Genomic DNA, 6,000 nt, shown 5'->3' with positions numbered 1-6,000 from the left:
TTGCGACGTGGATCCTCCAACAATAAAAGGGTTTCTATTGTTAAATCTTTCATTACATGAAAACTCTCTCGAACCGTTTAATGCACTGTTTTAGTCACTAATCAATGATAAGCAAAATAGTTCAAACAACAAAGTGTAAACATTTTAGGTTATCAGCTGTTAAAATTCAGAAGTTACTGGCAGAGTGAGAAATACTTTGAAATATTTCGATATTACAGATGTTTATAATGTACATTCAATGCAACGTGCAATAGAAGAGGGGGGAGCTGTGTTGGATATGTTCACTACGTTGAGTTATTTGTAAAAATAATAAGGGGATATAAATAATTAATAAATAAAATATTCAATTGAACCTGAGCTAGGTAGGATTGACTGTACCAATTGTTTTGTAACAATTGGCACTTTGTTTACAGTAGCAATGATGCAGCACAGGAAAACCTGAAGGACCAGTTTTGGGACAGATCTTGTATAGTTGCTAAGAGACAACATCAACTCGGCCCATAATCAAAGAGAAAGATGCTATATTCATAGTAGCAAAGTAACATATTTGACTGTTGACATGATGTTCTTTGAAGAAACAACAGAAATATATCCTAGCCATTGATTATGTTTCGTTCTATTGTTGTATTTCTACTTTCTCCATCAGAAACACCAAGTTAGGAACCAGGAAGTAACTGTATAGTATTGAAATAAATGTAAAACTTGCCATTATTCTGTGCAAACTCCTATGCAACAGATGGAATCAGACTGATTCAGTACTAAAGTAATTTGGCACAACTGAATTACCCACATTTAGCAAGGGAACTTGTAACTTGAGTTATATTGATTCTGAGCATAACATGGAAACGTTTGCCACAAATGAATTCAATCAACATTCGCTAATGTCCATTTTTGCAACAATTTGTTGTTTAGGGATAATAATATGATTTATACAAATGTTTGCATACTTCACCTAACCAGGTGTCTTTTGACCATGATTTTTGAAATGAACATAATTAGCTTACCCCAGAGTGGCAGCCATATTTTTGTATTGTAGATGTGGAACATTTTCAGTTTACAGATTTTTTCTCCATTTCCAGAGATGTCTTAAAAATTTGAGGATTATAAATCTCACATAAGTAGTAAGCAAGTAACTAGTGTTTTAAACCATATTTTTTGTTGATTTTGCTACATGGATCACATGAGAATATACCCCATTATTTTATTCTGTTTCTCTCTTTGTCTTGGATGTAATTCTATTCTCACCATCCACTTCTTTCTCTATTGGCTATTGTTGCTCTCACAGGAATTTCCTGCATTCATCTGCTGAAGTGGCTGTAATCTACGAAAACTTATGTGATAATCAAACTGGCTAGTCTTTAAGGTACCATAACTCTTTACCATTTACCATTCTGCCAGAGGAAGGTAGTTAAAGCTCAGAAATGTGTGAGGTCTCAAATGGAGACAGAGTGCTATTATACTCCTTTAATACGGTCCCTGTTTTTCATGTGCAAAAGTGCCACTTTCAGATGACCTCACAGGAATTGTGGGAAATTATCTAGCAGAGGAATGAGTCTTACTCCAGCTAACCAAAGAACAGCATGGGAAAGAATAAGGTGCAGTTTATTTTACAGATATATTCCACTGAGTAAAAACAAGTTATGCTGCTTGACTGCTCTTTAGAACTACATAGAATTGGCTACTTGCTAAAACAATATGGGTCATAGGTGAAAATATGTAGTCTATGCAGTCTAATTTCCATGACAAAAACACCACACAATAAGAGTTCCTTCCTGTAAGAGTGCAAAGACTGGAATAATAAGGTCATGACAGGTCAAAATTGAGATGGCTTGGAAGAAAGAGAAGCTAATGCAGGCCCCAACCATAGATACAGTAATGTGAGAAATTTTAAGGCTGCACTGCAAAATCTACTCATGGAGAAGTGATTATTACTGAATTTACCTTCTGAATCTAACAATATGTTGTTAAAAGATTCCAACAAGATAACTTGACTCTGGCCATGTTCACAATCTATTTTTAATTCAAGTGATTAAAAACAAAGAAAACCAGAATACTTATTCTAAAACATATTTGCTCTTACACAAAACTGCCTTTTCTGTGGTTGCCTCTAACTAATGTAGAACACCCACTCCCCAGTGATCTGGCAGGCCCCCACCTTTAGCCTTCTGAAAGGCCATCAAGACTTAGTTGGTGAGAAATCGGATAGTTGTTGAGGCATTCTAGACTGATTGAGGCACTGGGTTTTTAGGTTCGTTTTTTTCCTTTTTGCTGTCTTTTGAGTCAGTGTTATTACTATATTTTTATTCTTCTTTTACTAGGAAGTGAATATACTTCATGCCCTGCCCTGCCTATTTTCTCTAAAACAAGCGCCTTGTGAGATGGATTGGATGAACAAAAGTTACTGACCCAAAGTTACCTTGTATTTTTTCCTCCTAAAGAAGGCTTAGAACTCAGTCTTTCACCACACTAAACTAGTTCTCTTTTCAGTTATGGTTTTGTAGTTTTAACTGCACTCATAGTATGCTCCGTGATGGCAGACGTAGAAATCTCTTAAATAAATGATATATTAGTAGTTTAACCAGATTGTATTAACAATTCCAGATATTAAATCTGTGAGTACACTTTATATATATAATCTCATGAAGATTAAATAATAAAAAACATATCTGACTATAGAGACATTATCCATCAATAATTTAGTAAACCTCATGAACAAGCTAAACAGAGCTTCTTTATAGTCATTTGCTTTAGGACTGACGGCAAGAGAATGGCATGTGGTCATTGAAATAACGAAGATAATATGTTTAATTGAACAGCACTTAAAAACTTCTGTTTAGCGGGATGTTATTACTCCCAGGAAAAAGTCTTGATGGGATTACAGGCAAAATGCCTCTGTTCATTGGAAGCAAATTATTTTGGTAGGAGATGAATTAGCCAATAATACTCTCGCCGGGCTATCAATCCTGGCCCACCAAAGGGTGGTCCGCATTTTGTAATCCAGGATTGATAGGGGTTAATTTCAATCCAGAATTGAAAGGGGTTAATTTCCTTCCTCCGCCCCGCTTTTCGCGCCGTGATTCCCAAACCCTCCGTAGCGACAGCCAAAGGCGCGCCTTCCCCACACCCACCGGCAAAGACGGAGAAGCCGCGATTAGGAAGACCGGCCGCCACGCCACTTTCTCCCTTCTTTGGCCCGGAAGGAGTCGCCTGTTTGGCCTCGGAAGTTGTCTGGGCAGGGTCCGGTCCCGAGCGAGCCTGGCTGCTACTCTCGGGGACTGGAATTCCGGCTAATCCAGGCAGGGGTGGACCCCGGTCGGCTGCCTCTTAGCCACCTGTAGGGCAGTCGGCCTCATGAAGAAGAAGGTGAGGGCGGAACCTCTCTCGGCGGCCGCTTCGGCTGCTTCTTTCCCGGTTCCCCGCCACGTCCGGGCTCTTCGCTGATTTAGCCTTTTTCGGGTCTGAGGTGGTTTTGTCGGTTTGACTTTGAAAGAGGAAGGGGGAGAAGTTGGCTGCGGGCGCCGTTCCCTTCTTCTGCGCTCGGGAGGAAGGCTGCGGCGAAGGGAAGGGAGGCGCCCCTTTCCCGCCTGTCCCCGGAGAAGTGGAAGTCCCGGCGAAGGCTGCGGTCCGAGGCGGGTGGGTGGCTGTGGGCACTGGTGGCCTGACAAGGATCGAAGGGGAGCGGGCGACAGCGGAGACGGCAGGCGGGAGAGTCGGCGTTGCGCGCTTGGGTTCTTTAAGCGCTCTTGGCGGGTGTCGGCGAGAACTAAGGTCGGTGAAGGTCTGCTCCGTGGCGGCTTGAGAGATGCGCTAACTTGAGATGCGTTCGCTTTCCCCGAGTTGGTCCCTTCCAGATGCGTCTTTGTTTTTGCCTTATAACTCTCCTTAGTATCTATATTATACATCCTGTTTTCTGAGATTTCTTTGGGGGAAAAAACTTACATCTCGCTAATCAGAATTGTACTTCACACAGTAGGTAGCCTGCACATAGCTTTCTAAAAGCAATAAACATGTGTTTGTGTTGTGAGAGGAGGCCTAATCTGCCATACCTGTAGATCAGGGGTGTCAAACTCGTGGTCATCATCTCCAGCTTTCCCTTCGGGTGGCTCCAATGTACATGAATTCAAAGACCTTGGCCGTCTTCAATCTTCAGTCAGTCGCACTGATCTCACCAAACGAGTCAGTCCGGCGCCTCCTTTCTCAGAAGTGTTGCTTTTGAGCCTTCTGTGGAAGCGGGATGGGATCATTCAGGAGCAGTTTGATGTCCGGTTGACCAACACTTGCTAGCTTGACCCAGACGAATCACATTATGTTATAGTAGGGTATGTGGATTAGAAACGCTGCTTCCTCACCCTTATTAATAATAAACAAAATGCGGTTCTGGTAAACCGAGGCTCAACTGGGGCTGATAAATAGATTCTGGAGTTGGCTCCCTGTCTATGTGCTTGTTCCTGGGTTACTCTGTGTTTCAGGGTTTGAAGAGCAAGCAGATCCAGATTTTAAAACAATCCAAATAACTTCGGATTGATGACTGCCTTTGGGGAAAAAAGATGGCAGACCTTATGTATCAAATCCATACAACCTCGTAACTAGAAATGGTGGAACAGAATACAAATTACCAGTAGTATAAGTGTAACAGTGCAATACGTGACAATGATTTTTTGGAGGAAATCTATAGGCATTCTGTGCCTAGCAATTTTTTTTACATCAACACTTTCAAGAGGTGCTTTTTAAAATATTTAAATAGGTACAGCTTTTAAAAATATAAGTTATTTTATTTGTATAGTATAAAACTTTAAGCATGTTTCTAGATCTCCTAGGTTCCTTGTATTTTTTCACAATAACTCAGTAATGCGTGTGTTCTCTTGTGAGCCTCCAGCTAACAAGGTATCAAATTAATCACAAACTATCAAACAAATTCTAAATGTGTATAGAACTAGTAAAAACATTCAGAATATTTTCTGATACATTAAAAAGTCAAAGGATTCCTTTTCAGTCAATATGATGGTCTAAATAAATTACATTTATTTTCTGCATATTTCTTTGCAAAGATGCCAACTTAGATTGAGTAAGGTGGTTATTCCCTCGTCTCCCAGAGCTTTAAACCATGCTAGAGACCACTGTTTTGCAATCTCATTGGGAGGAGCAGCTGTCTGGACACTTGTGGCAGTTGCAAAGAGCAGGTCTACTTGCTGGCTTTGCTTTCACAGAGCTCTCTTTGGTTTTGCCATTTTCTTCATGCATAAATATGTTGCTTTTCAGGCTAAGACAAAATGCTTCACATTGATTAAATAAAAAAGATTAGAACCATCCCTAAGATTTACAAATAAAAATAACAGGAGTTGAGGGAAAAAAGAATAGCAGAATTTTATCTGATAATATTTGAACAAAAGAACGAGCCTTCAGTAAGCCTTTATTTTCAATTTTGATTGGATTATTTTTACCTGATAAGAGGAGAGAGTCACTTCCCTGGGCTTCTTCCCTTTGGTAATTGGAAAAGATGTGATTTGCTTTCCTTCAGGTGTGCAGCTATAAGGCAAGTGGCAATTTAATGTGAATAGAGATGTTCTTATGATTACATAGTACATTCAACAAACCAAGATAACTCAGGTTTGGGTAATTTTGTTTCACTTTTTAATCCAGTAATTCTTGTATCATAGTACATAAATTTGGCTCACACAGGGAGACATTTTCAAACAGCGAGTTGCAATTAATGGGTGGGGATTGTAAACAAATTGGGAAGGTCACTGGTTTTTTTTCAAGGTGACAGAAGTATGCATATTTAGTGGGAACACTGGCACCACTCATTCCATGTTTTGTTCCTACTTTGCATAGTAAATCCCCCTCTTCAATTATAGTTTTATTCATGAAGTCACACACTATCATTTATTATTAGTGGGTCACAGTACCACAAAGTCTGAGATCTCCTGCCATAGGAATAGAATACCCTAACTTTTCTTCTACTTTTCCCTTAAGCACGTTTATAATCTTATATTCTTGGGT

The 6,000-nt window shown here is 39.9% G+C and overlaps 1 protein-coding gene across 1 annotated transcript in view; it reads left to right on the top strand.

Moving 5' to 3' along the window:
* The first annotated feature begins 3,211 nt into the window (after positions 1-3,211).
* FRS2 (fibroblast growth factor receptor substrate 2) overlaps positions 3,212-6,000 on the top strand; it is a 44,806-nt gene continuing 42,017 nt past the window's right edge. Inside the window, exon 1 of the mRNA XM_032221259.1 lies at positions 3,212-3,363. The gene's annotated coding sequence lies outside the window, so the exon portion shown is untranslated. The remainder of the gene's footprint in view (positions 3,364-6,000) is intronic.

This window comes from Thamnophis elegans, chromosome 7, assembly GCF_009769535.1.
Source record: "Thamnophis elegans isolate rThaEle1 chromosome 7, rThaEle1.pri, whole genome shotgun sequence".
NCBI lineage: Eukaryota > Metazoa > Chordata > Lepidosauria > Squamata > Colubridae > Thamnophis > Thamnophis elegans.
The sequence above is the reverse complement of the archived record's forward strand: the minus strand, read 5'-3'. Positions and strand labels throughout refer to the sequence as shown.